At 40.5% G+C, this 20488-nt stretch overlaps 1 protein-coding gene across 2 annotated transcripts in view; it reads right to left on the bottom strand.

The window, feature by feature from the left end:
• Window positions 1-20488, bottom strand: part of HOMER2 (homer scaffold protein 2) — a 116381-nt gene that overhangs the window by 42684 nt on the left and 53209 nt on the right. The gene's annotated exons all lie outside the window — the stretch shown is intronic.

Raw genomic sequence — 20488 nt, forward strand, 5'->3', positions numbered from 1 at the left:
CTTATGAAATATTTTAATACCTTGACTGTCACTTGATTCAGATGCTCAATAACTTTTTATTAAAAAAAAAATGCCACTGTAGTCCCACAGCTTACTACTCCTGCACTACTTCATTGACATCAGAATTCTGTCATAATCAAAGAGGAAGTAGATTACTTTAGCAAGGTGAAAACGAGTGAAAATGTTTTTCTTCTGTAAATGAGAGAATCCAAATCCACTACTATTAAAAGAGAGCTCACAGAGCATCAGGAAAATGCTTCCTTTGAGGAGCTGAAATACTGATTGAATGCTGGCCTGGCAATGCCGAGAGTTACAGGAAAAATCTTTGGACATAAAAATAATTCATACAAGGAAAAAATATATAATTAATCCCTGTAATTTCTATACGAATGTTACAGACTCCAGACAGAAGTGTCTTCTTTCTGTTCTCCTCTCTTGCTAACTTCCTTTTGTTTGGATTTTCTCTGCAATCTTCCAATTTCCAGGGAGATCTTTTGACCCACGTATTTTACCATATTTTGTTTTGTTTTATCATCTTCTTTGTAAATGGGTATATTTGTAAATAAATGTATTTATTAGATGCTCCCATAAAACTTTCAGTAAACATTACAATAAATTGCCAGTCAAAAATACTTCTATATACACTATTAACAGCTTCCAACACCTTGCGTGAGAGCCAGGTGCATCCAAGGCCAAGAGTTCTGTGATGAAGGGCAGTGTCTTCGTTGGGAACTCACAGAAGCACTTGCATTTTTAGCATTTCATAGGCACTAGGAACTTAATTATTCTCTGCTTAGCACCTTGGGTAGCCATTTACCTACTTAGCACATGTATAAATGACCACACAAGGAGCTAGGCAGGGGAAAGTCAGGCACTAGAGATGGGAAGGATGCACTTTGTAGGGATTGTTTCTCTCTCTCTCTCACACACACACACACACACACACACACACACACACACAATTTTGATTGTCATTTTTCTCTCTCCTTTCCCACCTTGTTTTTCTCCTCCCCACCATTTCTGAACTCTTCTCTCTCTCATCGTCTTTCTGTTTTCCCTCCTGCTCCCTGTCCTTCCTTGTCCCCTTCTTCTCAATGACTCTCTTACTGTTTTTTCCTCCATCTGCAAGCATGCTCACTGCCCCACTGGTTCTTCTCTCATTCCTCCTTTGTCCTGGCTGCCTCTGTCACTGCAGTGGAACCACTCCTGCAGCATCTGATCCCCGTTGCTTTAGCATCTGGCCAGAGCAGGCCTAGGGTGACCAGAGAGCAAGTGCGAAAAATCGGGACGGGGGTGGGGAGTAATAGGAGCCTATATCAGAAAACGACCCAAAAATCGGGACTGTCCCTATAAAATCGAGACACCTGGTCACCCTAAGTAGGCCACAGAACGCCAATCAGTAAAGCATTCTCCACAGGTAGGCAGAGCAAGGAACTGCCTTCTTATCAGCGCTCTGCTCCCCACTATGTCACTTCAGACAGACATGGCAAGCTGATCCAGAGGTGCTGCGGGAGTTAACTCCAGAGAAGGGAGCCCCAAATGAGCAGCACAGCCATGCTTAATTGCGGGACTGTCCCAGGTGATCTGGGAGACTTCTGAACTGTAGCATCAGTACTGTAGATAATCATATCTTCAGGAAACAGATTCTGCCTCTCTTGCTCATTTTATTAGTACCTTACTCCACAAGTAATACCACAGTAAGCAATGGGGTGTGTCATGAAATAAGGCACTATTGGACAGGAGGAAAACTATCAGAATCAGCCCTCAAAGAGGGATCTGGTAAAGAATGTACTGGAGCTGGCATAAAATACCATCTTACTACACAGGTTTAGAGACATATCAGTTCATTAGCACAGATCTTAATCATGTGGTTGCAAAAAGAAAATATAGTTATGTCTAAAGACTTTTTCCCCCTTGAAAAATGTATCTGTATACCATGGTCTTTTAGTAGAAGAGGAGCTTTCTTTAGCAACATGCACCATTGTGTCTAATATGCAAATTATGCGCTAATTAAGCTATATCTGCAGGACACTTTAATTAACACGATCAGGAAGTATCCTGGCAACACCATCTACGATGTATTTCAAGCAGAATTTTTTTCTAAACTATAATTTACATTGAGCAAAAAGTGTTTTATGCAATTCATAACATGATTCTTCCTCCTCCCCTACTTTCTTAAGTTTTATGACCTTTCCATTAGTGCTATTTTTTTCTTATAATCCATTCAGCTTTACTCTTTCCCTCTTTCTACTATTTCCTCTTCTGAATACATACCATAATGCTTTGTGATATGCATAGATATATTTATTACCTTATTTCATGGCATGCAATATGCGACAAAATTAATTAAAAAAAAATCAGTGCACCGCGGTACAGATCCAAATAGCAACCAAACACAAATGTCCTTGACAATATTCTCCTGTGTTTTGACAAACGTACTAAAATAGACCGGGGGAAGGGGGATGCTACTCTGAGGCTTTTTGTTTTGTTTTAGAAGAATCAGAATGGCAGAGGCAGTGGCTGATATACATAGTATGTAACTGATCTTTCACACAAGATTTTTTTGAATGACTGACTCAGAGGTCCAAATATAAACAGAGATTCCAGATATACTCTTCTCTATCACAGAAGTAGCAAAGGAAACAGAAGCTGCAATTCAAAAGAAAATCCAAGTGTAATAAGAGATATTCAAGCCTTTACATCTCAATGCAAAGAAAAACAAAACTCTAAAGATTTTAGTTAAGTGATCTACATAACTAATTGTCAATGCAACAGGAATATGACATCTTGATGAGATGATACTGAATAGGACCATCTGAAAGCCACGAAAACCACCATTTATAAACTCATGGGAAATACACCTCTACCCCAATATAACGCCACCCAACATAACACGAATTTGGATATAATGCTGTAAAGCAGCGCTCCGGTGGGATGGGGCTGCATGCTCCGGTGGATCAAATCAAGTTCGATATAACGCGGTTTCACCTATAACACTACGATTTTTTGGATCCTGAGGACAGCGTTATATCGAGGTAGAGGTGCACTTTTTAAAAAAAATAAAATATTTATGCTAAGTGGTTAAACCAACTGCAAATGAAATCAAGCTTTTTCAGTTATAGAACTTACTTCAGAATTTAGAAAGGCTCAACATTTCCCAGGCTTTCAAGTGATTAAAACTATTCTTTGAATCTGAATCTGCATCTTAAACTGGACTCCCACCGGAAAATATTAATAAAATGGCAGCCACCACTGACAGACAACGGCCCCACTCACTGGACAGAAACTGAAAGAGCAATAAAATATTTCAAACAGCTACCTTGAAAAGGTCCTTCGATAAATATTTACATTTCCTAGAACTACAAAAGCTAGATGTATCATGTATGATAATATGCAATACGCTATAAAGGGACTAAGATAGTATGAGTTGTAGACAAGTAAAAACACCTGCTTGGGAAAGGAAGTGAAAAATGTTAGGTGCTATCCATTAAACATGGCAAAGGTTCGCTTTTTTGGCAGCTAAAATGCAAGGAAATGTTGCACCGCGATCAGAAATCTTCCAAGAAACTGACAGGTCATCTATTTGTAATAAGCTGCAATTAAGAAACTACGAGGGAGCTGGCTCTAACTGTTACACCCTAGTCTGCCAATCAGTTACTTAACTAAGATTTCCTTTTGCGCACAGGAAAGAAAGAGAATAAAAGGTATAAGAGATTAAACTAGAGATGGCACTAAATTGGTTCACAGAAGTTAGGGGGCCATTTTAACCATATCTACAATATTTTACTACCTGCCTGTTCTGCCTACCAATCTCTATCTAGTCAGGGACAAACAGGGAAAGGATTCTGATGGAAAAACAATGAGGCAAAGTCCACTTTTGAAGAGACTGCTATGTTAAAGCATCTAAGAATACTCAGCCTACAGGTTCGCTCGATTATCTGAACATTCTTCCATCTGTTTTTTTGAAAGCAGAGATGCTATTACCTGTAAAGAACTATCTAGTGTGCTATGGATATGAAGGGAGTATACTTAGAACACACATACACACGAACGAGAGGAAGCAGGCACAAGGCCTTATGTATTCACAAATACTCTTAACTGCTCCATCTCAGTGTCCTTGCATTATTAGTTTGCTTAGAGCAAGAGTAGTTGTGTCCAAACTGTTCGGCCACTACACTAATAGCACGCAATGCACAGCTGGACCAACATTTTCTATATTCATTATTTATCTCTATTGAAAAAACATTTAAAAGACAGTTAATTTTATCGGGTTTTGAAATAAAAGTGGGAACTGGAATTTGAATGTTACATGCAAGAGGGAAACTGTGTTTACTTAAGATGTTGCTCACTAAAATAACCTCATGAGATAGCCAGCTTGTTTTTAATGTGGTTCACAAAGGAGCAGCAGCCATGTAATAGTGCTCCAACATTACTTGGTATCGTACAATAAAATATATCATAGGACACAATTTCAAACAGCAGACAACCCTGAACTATCACTCTTTTTATTCTTTTTGCATTGAACAGGTTGGTTAGGAGAAGAGTCAAAAATCTCTTAAATCCAAATATTGTAGCTAACAGCTGCAGTATCATTTAGTTGAACAAAAAACTAACAAGTTAAAAAAAATCCACAACCCTGGAAAATCCTGTCATTTAATATTCAGAGATGAAAAACACTTCTAATTTCTATGTTTCTGTAGCCTATAAATATTTGAAGACTGTAAGCACTAAGAATAGAAAAGACAGACACACAAAAGGCTGTAAGAAAGAATAAAAGGTGCACATTAAAAAGAAATTTAGGATGAATATCATGAAAAATCTTTCTGACCATTAGCTCCATTAGTCAGTAAAATAGTCTCTGAAGGGAAGTGATGGAAACATTGTTGCTTGGGTCTCAAAGCTAAATTATACACTAGATAAGCAAATTCACTTCAATAAAAAATTCTGCAGTGGACAGAATAATCTGACAGGATTTTTCGATCTGTAACTTCCTGGATCTGTTGTTCTAATTCTGTAAGAAAAGATGACCCAGCAAATCCAACAGACACGTAATAATTTTGGATTTGGGCTGCACTAATATAATACAAGCACTAGATGCAATTATTACCGTGCCAGAAACTTGAATAATCTTTCGACCTTTAATCCAGAATTGAAGGTTCAATGGTCATACAGCTCTTGGCAGAATAATCTAATCAAATATGATCAAGACCAGAGAGATAGTTTTCCTTAGAAACAGGGCAGAGGAGAAAGTAATGTAATAAGCACCTTAAAGAATAATAAACTCATTTATCACACAAACTAAGATCTGTATATGTAGTAAAAGAAAGAAAAGCTTTTTACTGTCATCTATACTAAGTGTATCATAGAACAACAGGGTTGGAAGGGACCTCAAGAGGTCATCTAGTCCAACTCCCCACTCAAAGCAGGACCAATTCCCAACTAAATCATCTCAGTCAGGGTTTTGTCAAGCTTGACCATAAAAACTTCTAAGGAAGGAGATTCCGCCACCTCCCTAGGTAACCCAGTCCAGTGCTTCACCACCCTCCTAGTGAAAAAAAGTTTTTCCTAATATCCAACACAAACCTCCTCCACTGCAACTTAAGACCATTACTCCTTGTTCTGTCATCTGCTACCACTGAGAGCAGTCTAGATCCATCCTCTTTGCAACTCCCTTTCATATAACTGAAAACAGCTATCAAATACCCACTCGTTCTCTTCTGCAGATTAAATAATCCCAGCCTCTCCTCAAAAGTCATGTGCTCCAGCACCCTAATCATTTTTGCTGCCCTCCACTGGACTCTCTCCAATTTTTCCACATCCTTCTTGTAGCGTGGGGCCTAAAACTGGACACAATACTCCAGATGAGGCCTCACCAATGTCAAATAGAGAGGAAGGATCACATCCCTCGAACTGCTGGCAATGCTCCTACTTATACAGCCCCAAATGCCGTTAATCTTCTTGGCAACAAGGGCACACTATCAACTCATATCCAGCTTCTCATCCACTGTAACCGCTAGGTCCTTTTCTGCGGAACTGCTGCCTAGCCATTCGGTCCCTAGTCTGTAGCAGTGCATGGGATTCTTCCATCCTAAGTGCAGATCTCTGCACTCGTCCTTGCTGAACCTCATAAGATTTCTTTTGGCCCAATCCTCTAATTTGTCTAGGTCCCTCTGTATCCTATCCCTACCCTCCAGTGTATCTACCGTTCCTCCCAGTTTAGTGTCATCCGCAAACTTGCTGACGGTGCAGTCCATGCCATTAATGAAGATATTGAATAAAACCACCGACCATTGGGGCACTCCGCTTAATACTGGCTCCCAACTAGACATGGAGCCACTGATCACTACTCACTGAGCCTGATGATCTAGCCAGCTTTCTATCCATTTTATAGTGCATTCATCCAGCCCACACTTCTTTAACTTGCCAGCAAGAGTACTGTGGGAGTCCGTAGCAAATGCTTTGCTAAAGTCAAGGAATAACATGTCCACTGCTATCCCCTCATCCACAGAGATAGTAATCTCCCCATAGAAGGCGATTAGGTTAATCAGGCATGACCCTTAGTGAATCCATGCTGACTGTTCCTGATCACTTTCCTCTCCTCGAAATGCTTCAAAATTGATTCCTTTAGGACCTGGCCCATGATTTTTCCAGGCACTGAGGTAAGGCTGACTGGTCTGTAGTTCCCCGGATGTTCCTTCTTCCCTTTTTTAAAGATGGACACTACATTAGCCTTTTTCCAGTCATTAGGACCTCCCTCGATTGCCATGAGTTTTCAAAGATAATGCACAATGGCTCTGCAATCACATCCGCCAACTCCTTTAGCACCATCAGATGCAGCGCATCTGGCCCCATGGACTTGAGCTTGTCTGGCTTTTCTAAATAGTCCTGAACCACTTCTTTCTCCACAGAGGGCTGGTCACCTCCTCCCCATGCTGTGCTGCCCAGTGCAGTAATCTGGGAGCTGACCTTGTTTGTGAAGACAGAGGCAAAAAAAGCATTGAGTACATTAGCTTTTTCCACATCCTCTGTCACTATCGGAAGTTATTATATTGATAGTATATATAGTGTATTGATAGTTATTGTTCCTGAAATGTCTATATAAAACAATTTATATTAATTGGACCTCCTTCAGCAAAAGAGAAAACCCTAATGGATACCCTGTATAATAAAAATAATTAAAAAATATGATGCAACCCATCTCAGTGCAAGCTTAGTGCTACAATGCCCAGATAGCAAGTTCTCAAAGTCATGTATGACTCTAGATACTTTAACAGAATGGCCTGAAAAAGGGAATGTTTGTTGGATAAAAGTTAACATAAATATGCTGGAAACTACAAAGACACATATACAACAGATGACATCCAAGCCTTCATTCAGAGAGACTCAGCCAAATAAGTAAATAGTACAGGCTCTACAAGAAAGCATAAACATGTAGAAAGAGAGAGAGAAACTATGGGTGATGTAATTTGTCAAAATGCTTGTGAGATGCATACAGACATTTTTTAAAAGTTGTAGGACTTTGGCATCTAAGAAGTCTGAGATCTGTGTGACAGAACTGCATTGGGCAGAAAGTGGCTCTCTTGATTCATAGATGTATTACTCATGTACACCTTGCAGAACAGGTTCAAAAATGCCACTGTACTTCCCAAAAGCAAGGCTAAAGGAAAAAAATTAAGAGATATTTGTGAGTTGCTCATTACATTGTGTATTGTCACCATTTCACAAGGTCATGGATAGAGCAGAGGATTTAAAAACAGCACAAATGTCAGTTAGCTGAATATCAACAGACTGGAGCTAAGGGATCTTTGGGATTTAGTTTTCTTTAGGTTGGCATGCCCTGTGGCATCAGCCGTTGCTTGCCAGATGAGCACTCCCCATTGCACCTATCTAAACAAGGGAGGAGTAAAGAACTCAGAGGCTCAACTCCCAAAGGAAGAGGAAAAAGAACCCAGCAGGACCTTGGCAGAGTGATAGGCACACCTATAGGGTGGGGCAACTCACAAGCAGGACATATTCCAATATAATAATATTTCCTATACACAAGAACCTTCCACAAGAATATCTGCCAGGTCTGAACAACATCCAATTCACCTGCTCCACCCAAGGGCTTGTCTACATGTGGAAACTCAATGGAATAACTGCTGCAAAGTAGCCAGTCCTTTAGCCAGTATACTTTGGAAGTCGATTAAACTAAACTGGAAAAAGGCACTAAGAGTACCCACACAGGAGTTAACACAGAATACCTATTGCATTTTAAATTCATATGCTTAGTCTGGAATAATTTCCTCACACGGACTGTAGGCCTGGCTTGACATGAGTAATTGGACATGGGGGGCGAGGGGGGAAGGCTTATTTTTTGGGAGACAGGATTAGGCAGCTGAATGGATCAGCAGGCCGAAAATAGAATGTCTGTAAAAGATATGATAAGAGGAAACACCCAGGGAACAATTTACAATGGCTAAGATAAGCCTGGAACATAAATTGAGGTAAAGAGTAAATTGTGCATGGACAGAGCCTGCTGTACAGGTTCTTACAAAGAGACCAACCCAATCCAAAAATATGTGATGCAATGTATGGCAGATGCAAAGTAATGTGTAAATGTATATAAAGGGAGAGGTCTGCTGTGTAACTTTGGATGTTTGGTACGCCCTGTTCCCGCCTCCTATGCTTGAGCCTGACCAACTCAGCGCAGCTTTCCTGTATGCCAAATAAGGAACCACGGTGATGAGACTGGAGTCAAACTGAGCTCCTGCAGAACCAAGTGGAAGAGGTCTCAGAGGAATCCTAACATGGACACGCCCTAAATAATGAAGCCACAGTAACTGACCATTAAGTATGTCATTAAAGTTACCTAAACAAGCTACTAATAATTTATCAATTTCTCTCTCAAAGGTGTGAAGCTGAATGTGTGTGTCCCGCCTCAACTGAAATTTCATTTCTCCAGGCCTCTAGGTTGCATGTCTGCAATCGGGGCTAGTCTCAAGGCTTGTATAGATGGTGGGGTAACATACTTTACAGTGCTTTACCTCACCAATTAGACAAGCACTCAGTCTGAAAACCAAATGAAAAAGGGAAAGAAATAGCCATTCCTCTGGATGCAGGTAGGTTCTGTGTCAAAGAAATGAAAACCAGAAGTACTTGCTATCCTGTATGTGAAGATTAGGCAGGAATTAATATGTAGGGAAATTCCCTCTCTCCCGTCAAATGTTCAGTAATTTCCTTCTGCATTTTCTGTGTCTGTCCTATATTTCTGCAGTTTGTATTACCGTTTTATAAAGATGTTACATTATATTTAACTCATTTGGCAGCTTCAAGACCTACATACACTATCTTTTCCCTAGGAGTTTCACCAGTAAACCACTAGGAAGAAGAATATGGTGCTAGGCTCTCCACACGAGAAGGATCTTAGAAGGTATTCATGCACAAAAAAATTAAAGGGGAAAATGTGGGGGAAGAAGTGTATCACTTGCCCATGGTATTGGCAAAGTGTTCCAAAAATTCAAATTTCAAAGTGAGGAACATTGCCTATCTTAGCATGGCACCTAAGCCTAGAACGCTTTCAGTCTTTTCAAATAAAAAACAAAGTCATAGCAAACAAATTCATTTTGGCACATGCATGTTGATTGCCACCAATAAGCAGCTTCTCTACAGCTATGTAATGCTGGATCATCTCCTTGCCAGTCTTACAAAGCCAGTCATATTGAATATCTAGAGTATTCCTCCTTGTCTATAGTCCACCAAAATATATATTTCAAAAAAGCTTTGTTAATCAAGACTGCTATAAAAAGAAACAAAGGGCACAGGAGCAGAGCAAAGAAACACAATCCAACAGCAACTAAGGAGTCAGAAATTGAGAACAGTACTCTGGCTCAAGCAGTGGGCCTGTGATGCAGGCGGATTAATTATAGTTGTTATAATCGCTACCACTGAATGTGATCGAGTTTTCTTTTCACTCTTTCTGCAAAGTCTTTGTGGGAGAAGCTTCTAAAAATTGAGTGCTGCTACACCCTGAGAAATACAATCTGACACACCCATTCCCTGGAAATTGAATGTAGCAGCTGTGCGCATGCATTAGTCTTGATTCATCTGCACAACCTGCCATGTACCATTTGCTTTAATTTGGATGAGTTGAAGATAAGGATGTATTAAATATGGATAGGTCACAATTCAAAGAAGAGCTTTGTAATTCCTCTCTCTTCATGTTCCTCTTTGCTCCTCTACATCACTTACACATGACTGAGGGGCTCAGAGCATTGATGGGACAATACTTGAGACCAGATCTGATTTTATCACCAGATAATTAGTTACAGGGGCTGAACAAGAGACCCACATTTTAGCCCGATGTATCTGGCAAGGCTGGTTATTTGCGGGGACTTCTGTTGTACGTGAAACTAACCCGGCAGGTTTGGTATTTCAATACTGATCATTCTTCACATCCCTTTGCCTTATGAATCTACCTTGCATCCAGGCAAAACAGTCAAGTTGAGTGATGGGAGTGTGTTTTTAAACCCCAAGTTAAAACAAATCAAGCAAAACCCACATACGATTTCCATTTGGAAATGGCTCCTAACTCATTTTATGAACAGATGTAAAAGTACTAACAAAATAAGACTAAAGAAGTCTTCCACTGAAAAAATAATTCTGTGATGAACTCTTAACTTTCTTACTTTAGAAACATGTCTAAATGCATTGAAAAAATGTTCCTGGTTTACGTGAATTCTACTACGTAATTTTACAGCTACGCCTACTCCGAACGTAATATCTTCCAAGGTAATTTACATCTCCACTGTTTTTGGTAGGTTTTTTTGTGTGTGGGGGGGGCGGTGGGGGGGAGTGCGGCGGTGTCATCCAGTCTAAATCTCCAGTGTTTGCTTTGACATCTGACTAAAATTTTTTCCCTTGAAGGCACAGTGCACACATCCAGCCACCCACACTATTCAAAAGCCCGAGTACTGTTTCCTGTAGGAAGTCTACAGTCTGTCTTTCCAAGCACTTTTAATCATTGATATGAACTGTTACTTATAGATTTAATGTAAGATTTTTATAAGGAATATAAGCAAAGTTTCCTGTATTGTTTCAACTAGCTGGGAAGGGAGCCTTCTAATTTGTCTGCAGGCTGTACAAAGTGGATAGTTGGGGCTAGATCTGTAAAGGGATTTAGGTGCCAAAATCCAAAATTTAGAACCTCAAAACCCTCACTCCGCTGCCACCAAATCCTGTAGGTGCCTACATTCCCCCCCCCAAAAGCCCCCAGGACACCCACATTTCTGCTGGTGGTCACAGGCAAAGCCTAAACTTGTGATATTCACAAAGTAGGAGTTTCCCAGCCTAATGGATCAGGTCCTGCACAAAACACAACCGTATATTCTATAGCTCAGTGCTTAGATCAGTCATGCAGAATGTGGGCCACCCAGGTTCCAAAACCCACTCTGCCTGAGAGTAGTAGGAACTGTGAGGGATAAGCTATGGGGTATTTGGGGTGGGGGCTCTCTCAAGCTCTCCTGTTGAAGCTGTTCCACTTGTATAAAACAGACTATTCACTGAACTAGAATGAGTCCACGATACACCACATTCAAGTCTGTGCTCCTCCTTTGCAAAAAGGCCTGATCCAGCGTAGAGGCCTAACTCCAGGGGAGGGTTCGTGACTGTGAATCCCAGGTGGAGACAGGCACCTAAATCCCTTTGAAGGGCAGGGCTTAGGCCACACCCCTCTGTTCAGCATTTCCCACTGGCTAGCTCAGCACACAGTCTTTTGTGGATCCCATTCTTAGGTGCCTAACTGTTCCTATGCATTGTATAGGGAGCCTGGGTGACCAACTCAGGGCAATGGATTCCACTAGTTGGCAGGGCACCTAGAGTTCAGCATTGCAACACTGAGCCTAATTTTCCTTTGTGGAGCTAACCCTTTAAGGATTTCCTGGTGACTGGAAATAAGTACATGAAAACACTATAATTATATGTCACAAAAATAGTTTGTGGTTACAGAACACCCACATTTTCTGTGCCTAATAAAAGCACATTGTCTTTTGTGCAGCCACCATATTACAGACAAACACGTGTATGAAGTCTTACAAAACGTCTGACATTTTCTACACCCCTGTAACTACTTTACAGCAGCCTCAGGATAAAGGCCTCATGTTGCTGTTCTAAACGTTCCTATCTTGGGACAGACATGGCCAAGTACGTACTAGAGAGTCCAATCTGCACAGGCTCTCCCTACTTGGTTGTTTATGGTCATAAACTTTTCATACTGATCACATGGCCTGGAACTGGAGAGGGGAAGCAGGTATAATTAGGGGACATGAGCTAATTTAGTCATCCCTGTGTAGTGAAACCTGCTCCAGTGCAGCAATATATTTACATCTTCACTGCACATATAAAAAAGAAAAATTCTGTTTTGAGCTCTTATATTTAATTATATTTTTAATTTATGTTACTATTTCTTCCCCTTTCCCCACCCCTAAGCTCATGACACCCTTCTTCTCTCAGAGGAAGATTAACTGGAAGTCTTTTTGAAGCAATTCGGTGCCACTCTTTGAATCTACGATAGAGCGATCAATGCAGCTTACTCTCTGCCCCCCAAAGGCTGAACTTGTAACCACAGTCTACTAAAAAGACTCTCTGTGTTGCAAAAGTCGTACTGTTGGGTAGATAATTGATATCTGATAGAGGAAGGAACATGGACAAGTTATTTACAGGCAATGAGAACGTCTCCTGGCCATTTTCCTTGGAAGCATCTGGTCTGGTCACAGTTAGATGGAAGGCTCACTGGTCTGATCCAACCTGGCAATTTCTACAGCCACACAGCCAAAGGCGTATGCCTCTATGTATACACATATACATCTATGGGATTGTATAAAATAATATCTGTGTGCTCCATGGAAGAAAATCATTTCTATTCTACTTGTTTTTCCTCTTTTAAAAAATAATATGGCAATAAAATTGGCCAGACTATTACATCAAATTACGTTTGCTGCACAAATTTTAAGGAGTGAATGTTATAATAGTTTATTTATAAATTGCATTGGCACTGTTGACTTGATTAGAATGGCTGAAACATTAACACTCAGACTGTTTTAGTGGTTGTGTGGGGATTTCTGAACATTAGACACCTCCAGCCGTACAGCCAGGGGAAAAAGAGAAACTAACACTGTAAAAAGCTGTTCCATTGGACAAGCAATCCTTAGAGCTTTAAAAAGCATCACAGCTTACGTCAATTCTTCCTTATTACTTTCGGTGGCTGAACTAAAAAAATGGGTTAAAGCAAAAATGCCCTGTTTGAAGGGAGGAAGGCTTATGCAATAAAGCATTTGCTGATTCATCAAGGAAACCTCTGGGAATAAACTGCAAGGTATATGGCTTTTATTCCTGTTAGAAAAGAAGGGCTACAGAGGAGCACGCAGAATCCATACATGATGACAAGTGTTCTCATAGTCAATGAACTCTGGTGAGCCGAAGCGAGGCACTCTAACCACTAGCGCTACATGACACTCATCTTCATCAGTTCACGCCCCTGCAAGCTTTACTTTGAAAGCTAACACCACCAAAAACCCCAGCAGATTGTGCCTGGTTTCATGACCCCAGCAACAGCCTCTGAGTGTTTGTGATTTTTCACCTGATGCCACCTACCGGCTCATGCTCACCAAAGACCTGAGCAGGATTTTCCGAAATATCCACTAACGTCACTGAGCCTGGCCTGAGTTTAGGAGAGTAACAAAAAATTGGACATCAGGGCGCTTTGCCTGGTTTCAGGTTTCATTATCATAATATCACACAGTTTGGATAACCACCTGGTTAGAGGTTATTATGAATTGTCATTAGTTTTTCCATAAGTATAGGTGTTCCCACCAATTACATGTGATCTCCAGCTTGAGCAAAAGGAACAATTTTCTTCCTAATTGGAAAATGCCATGATTAAAATGTGTCTGTAGGGCACATGCTTTGTGACCAACATACTCCACAAACTGTATCTGAAAAGCGGTTTTTGCAGCATTAATCTGCTGGAGGCAATTCTGGGTGGTCTTTTCACACAGCCAGTGAGAAGCAGCTGGGCTGTCCCACGGGAACACAGACACAAACCGCACAGGATCATAATCAAATGTGGAGCTGGTCCAGCTCACTTTTACCACCATGCAGCTGCTGCCAACAATTTGTCACCTATGTCTGACTAGGTTTACAGGATTGCTTTTGAAGAATTCATATCCTGCGTGTCAAAGGAAGGGATGAGAGATCTTGCACTTGGATTTTAATAGTGTGAAAATAAATTACAGTACAAATGATCAAGCCATTCAAATCACAAAGCTCCACATGATGATATTTTATTCTGAAATACAACCCATCTTGAACAGATGCCGGAACTCCTAGTTAATACATACATAGTCTCAAAGGACCCATCAAGTCTCCTGAAGCCAAATCAGGACACAACAGATCCCACTTCATTTCATTTCCCAGTTCTAACCAATCTTCTGTTCCCTTCACAGCCTCAGGTCTTGTCTATGCCAAAAATGTTCTTCAAAATTTTCCCTCCATCCCTCACACCAGTTCAGCTCAACCAGCATTTGCAGTTCTGGGAGCCCCTCATGCAGACAGGCTGCTGCAACTAATTCAAACACCAATTGGTGGGACCAGCCAAGCACCTGTAATAGTTATGCTTAACTTTAATAGCTAGAGAGCACTCAAGCTATTTTAGGTTACCATACCATTTAATACTGTTGTACCACAAATTCAGATAACCATAAGCTACTACTAACCCAATGCAGAACTAGAATAATAGATTTTAAGGCCAGAAGGGATCAATTAAATCATCTGATCTGACCTCCTGCATAACACAGGCTAAAGATTTTCACCCAGTGACTCCTGTGTCAAGTTTCTGGGTGAAATGTATCATATCTTTTAGCAAGACATCATATCTTGATGACCTTCTGTGATGGAGAAGCATTTTAAGACCTCATGTGATGGAGAATCGGGTACATCCCTTGAGAGGTTGTTCCAACGCTTAATTGCCCTCACTGCTGAAAATCTGTGCTTTATTTCCAGTTTCAACTTATCCAGTTTCAACTTCTAGCCATTGCCAACCTTGTTATGCCTTTGTATGCTACATTACAGAGCCCCCACTATCAGAAATCTTCTCCTGTGCAGGTACTCAGACTGTGATCCGGTCACCTCAACCTTCTCTTTCATATAATCTCTTCTTAAACCTCTCACTTTTAAGGCAGGTTCTTAATAATTTGCATCATTCTTGTGACTCTTCTGAGCCCTTTCCAGTTTTCAATATCCCTTTAAAAGAAGTGTGCACCACAGAACTATTCATCAGTGTCTTCCAGTGACCTCATGAAGTGCATATTAGAACCAGTCTTCTGTAGATTTCATTCATTGTAACTTATTCCACTATTCCAATGTAATTAGAAAATAAGGCTAAAAAAACAGCAAGGTCCATTTTTGGATGGTGGTAACTGGCTCTGCCTCAGATGTAGGACAAATACTCCCCTTGGCTCAATTTGTTCATCATGCAAAATGAAGGAGAACTTCATAACAAAACCAACAGCTGCCTCTCAGACTGAAGCCCAATCCCTTTTCATTATTTACAAAGGGAAAAAGACTGCAAGAAGCAACTCCAGATTTTCCAGACAGCTTTTACAAGTGCATTATTTAAACTGCCACTGCTACTAGGACACAGATCTTTATATTCAAGCATTTTTCTTTAACCTATGCTGTGACGTCTCAAGCTACGAGAGTCTAAGTTACAGCTGTCTCAAAGAGCAAAACTGCTTGCTCTGATGAGTCTGAGTAAGGACTGATTACAATAAGAAAAAGTGTGGGCTTCCAGCAGCTTAACATATCAGTTTCTAAACCCAAACAGTATTTACAGTGCATGCATCACTACATACATAAGAACACCTCAGCTAATAGGCATGCATTCAATGGCTGATTCTCCAATATAAAAACAAAATGTTAATAACAACAGACATAGGGATGCATGAAACATAGGAGGACAGAACTGAGCTCTACATTTACACTTTATATAGAGTCTTTAAAGTTCCAACCATGCTGTTTTCACCTCATGCTAATCTTTTCCTTAGTTGGTAATTCCTTTTGAAAACATATTAGAATCATAAAGCAGACAAAGTCCTGTGTTGATAACCATGTCAAAGTTAGCAGTTTTGATATTTCATAGATAATGAGAATAAGGTGATCAAATATGTTCAACTTCCTAAACTGCAGCACCTCAACTACTCCAGCCTTGGGAGTTTCTGCTCAAGAGAATTGTGCTGAGGTTTCTCTATTGTGAACAAATCTGCATAGGAGTTTAGTAAAACCAGTCAACCTTCATTTGAACTTAGGTGTCCAAAGGAAAAAGCTATTGACCTTGATACTGAGCAGTATCTTGATTCACCTTACAGTTAACTTTCAAAGAGGTTTATGCAATATAAAGAGGGCCTGAAGTGTTTTCTTCCTGCTGAATGTTTATTTCTGCTGAATGTTTTATGTTAAAAATGTAAATGGTGTCAAGTTAATTCTTCCTTTTTTTTGCTAGAGGTCTTTCTTGGAGGACTCAAACGTGGACTGGAATCTCTATCAAGCTCAGCTCCTACCCAAAGAGGTGGGAAGGAGTGCTGAAGAGAACATTCTCACCCACCAAACTGTTTATTAAGGCATTTGAGTTGTTGGACCAAAAAAAAAAAAAAGTCTTTAAAAAGTCTATCATTTTCTGCTCACGTGATCAGGTTTCACTGGCACAAGTTCTCTGGATGTCACAATCCAGTAACTAACAGATCTTCAGGGCAGGGACCATGTCATCCTCCACAATTGCAGAGTGCACTGCACAATAGGATCCTGACCAGCACTCCGGTGCTACCATAAAATAAACAGCCAACAACAACAAATAAATAATGACAGCAAATAAAATCTGGCTAGAAAAAACCTGACTTTCTAATGAAAAAAAAACACAAGGAAACAGAACCCTCTCCATGCACATGCCCCTTCCCCATCTCTTTCTGAATATTTTTCCAGGTATTCTTTATACATTATAAAAACAAGCAAAAAAAGTCAAAGCACTTCATTTTTCAGATCACTTTTAAAGACTCCTGAGCTGCTTTCTCCTCCTCCTCCTCTGCATTTTGTGACTATAAAATATTTGCTGGTCATTAAATTGTAATGCTCACAGAACAGGAAATTTAGGTTTGACAAAGGTGAATCTCCGATTACAAGCATATATGTTTTGTTTTTAGTGGATGACATGACCAAAAATGTAGACAAAATGTGCAATCACTGTACAACATATAATTGCAGCTAACACACATTTCCCTTAGGGTCCATAAGTCAGCAGGGGCAAAAGCAGAGGTGGGAAGCCATTTGCCTCCCAGCAATCTGTTCACAATGGAGCTAAATGCTGTGAAATCTATAAAGGGCATGGAAAAGTAGGACTTTATGCATGTCAGTACTGTCATAGTCACAACAGCAGGGAGTAGCAGGGGAGGAATCCATTAGCGATTCCCACAGATATGTTCAGCCATACTATATATATCCCCAGCTAATTAATCTGTTAAATCAGGATATCACTACATCTTCACTTGGAATATGCTCAGAAGAAATATAAATAATTGCAGCTAAATCATGCATTATATTTGCTACAAATCAGATCCACCAATTCTCAGATGTAAAGTTAATTGTTATGATGAATATGAAAGTATCTAGCAAAATATTTTCATAGCATGCGGTATGAAGTCTTTATGTGGTGCCAAAAAAAGGCAACAGTATGGAATTGCTTCTCAAGGTCACTCCAAATATTTTTCTTAAAAAGATTCAATACTGTTCTAATATAGGAAATTAGGACAAAGAAAAAGATAAAGATATAGAAGCCAAAACAAAATCTAGAGAAAGGTATGTTTCTCTCAGACCCCTGACAGCACTAACTGCAAATTCCTCAAATATGAATGCACACCTTTTGGCAGAACATCCCAAAATGTAAAAAAAAATAGCCTCCAGTCTTTCACAACCACTTCACTTTCATCCACAAAGTATGCAGCTGGTTTTCTTGACAGTGGTAACTCTAGAGCTCAGTTTCCTAAATCCACCCCCTTTTCACTGTGTAAATATTCAACAAAGAAATGTATGTTCTGTGCAGAGGCGCTGAGCTATTGTATTAACTAGCAATGCAGACTGGTGCAAGGATTAGAAAGACAAACCCTAAAGAAATCCAAGCTGTCTTCAGCAGTAGAAACTTCCTTTTCAACATGTGATATTTTTACTCATCTCATATGACAGGATATGAAATTTGAAGGACAAGTATTTTGCAGAGAGGCTTATTCATTTTATTATATTCACTTTGAGGAATATACACCAAGGACCTGATTCTGCCATCCTTATTCACACTGAGTTGCACTTTACTCCAAGAATAGGCCCACTGACTTTGACCCGCAGGTCTGTCAGATAACAAAACCTTGTATCCTGGGACTCTTCCTTACTATACATAGTATTTTAACAAGGTTATCATCCACTTGGCCATTGCCAGTTAATTCTCAAGGGAAAATATGCTGTATGTTGTTTCATATCACATGGAAACAAAAACTTGGGCTTTGCAAATGAATGGTCACTCTGTAGTTGAAATGAAAGCTTTCCTTACTTACAGCGCTGAAGGTTATCATTTCTGTAGCATATATTTACCAGATCCAGTCTTGAAACATGCTGGTCTTTCCCCTCTGTGATCTTGCTTCATTGCTCTTCTTTCAGCCCCTCTGTCTAATCATTTTCATAGAAATATCTTCTTCAGTTTGTCACAATCACAACATGAGATGTCAGGTTTCTCTGCCGGACCCGTTTCAAAATATCTGTTCCATCGCAAACTATCACTGGATTTTAATTCTCAGGGTAATTTTTTTCCCCAAGGACAGAATAGAATATTTTCTCAAAAGATTAACTGGTGCAAGTGTAACCCACACACCTCCTGGGTGTGGTGTTCTGTCCCATATAATGGCACCGAGACCACTTAGAGCAGTGGTCTCCAACCTTTTCTGGATGGCGGGCGCTGGATGACGAGCCACCGAGGACCGTGGCCGGCAGACAAGCATCCGCCGAAATGCCGCTGAGAAGCAGCAACATCAAAAGGTGTTGATGCCGAAATGCCACCGAAAATCAGCAGCGTTTTGGCGGTGACACCTCTTGGTGACGCCGCTTTTCAGTGGATGCTTGTCCGCCGGCCAGTACACGGGCGCACACAGATGCCCTGGTGGGCGCCATGGTGCCTACGGGCACTGCGTTGGGGACTACTGACTTAGAGAGATTAATGAGTCTGCTCTAGGGGCCATATGGCTTTTAGCTCATGCAGTAAAGGCTCATGCATTTATCTCCAGATGCCCCAAGTTCTATCCCACCCACCAACGACCGGTGTCTGTTGATGTCACAAGTATGGGCTCATCTGGGATTTCAGCTCGGATGTACCTCCTCAGGCTAGGGGAAGTATGAAACGCACACCCCTCCTTGGTGCGGTGTTCTGTCTCATCTAGTGGTACCAAGACCACTTAGAGAGAGACTAATGAATCTGCAGTACACCCTGAGTTAACAGCCATATGGCTTTTAATTCATGCAGTAGAGTCTCATGCACTCAACTCCAGAGGCCCCAGGTTCAATCCCACCCATCGACAACTGAGGTCTATCGGTCTTACACAGGGTCAACAGAGCGAAGTGCAATATTGAGGGCGGGGGAGACCTAGCCCTTGCTCATTGTCACTGCCCCCATATTTGGAGGGGGCTGAAAATAACAGTTTTAATTCTCAGATTCTCTATGGAAATGTTAGGTTCCTATTTTTCCAACCTCAATTTTCCTTGTTTAACAAATATTTAGAACTTGAAGGTTTTACTGTTTTAAAACCAATCCAGGCAGTACCATGCATAACTCCAAAGGGTGATGGAGGTTATTGCTCTGTTTAGTTTGCACTCTTTCAGGTCTCTATGTTTCTAAAGGTAAAATAATATAGGTTGATTTTAATGAGGAGTCTGGCCTAAGCTTTCCCCCACACACTGCACAGTAACCAGCCACTGATTAGCTCATGTTTTTCCCCCAATTTAAGTCACACTCTGACTTTTGCCTAAAAGACTAGGGGTTTTCATATGGCAGAGCCACTAGTTGCCTCATTAAGTCTGGAACATTCCAAGCCCTATTTGTCAATATTACTTTCATTAGCTTTCTGTATCTTCCTGTTCAGATGGCCTCTGGCGAATGATTCCTTCAAGAATTATGATGAAATAACTTTCTTGAAAAAGTTACAAAGTCCCTTTCTTATTATGTAATTAAAAGACATTTTGCTCTATTCCTTTCCTTGGTAATGGTATCTTGTAAAAGATTCTTATGTTCACACTTGACATAAGTACTAACAGCCTATCTGGAAAGGGGAATATGTCAGGTGTTTTTTCTGTGAGAGGTTACACCAAAGGCACTACCCGGTCTGGGGTGGCTAAGGTTTGTGTGTGTGTCTTTGGATCCCTGATCTAC

Source organism: Gopherus flavomarginatus, chromosome 9, assembly GCF_025201925.1.
Source record: "Gopherus flavomarginatus isolate rGopFla2 chromosome 9, rGopFla2.mat.asm, whole genome shotgun sequence".
Taxonomy (NCBI): domain Eukaryota; kingdom Metazoa; phylum Chordata; order Testudines; family Testudinidae; genus Gopherus; species Gopherus flavomarginatus.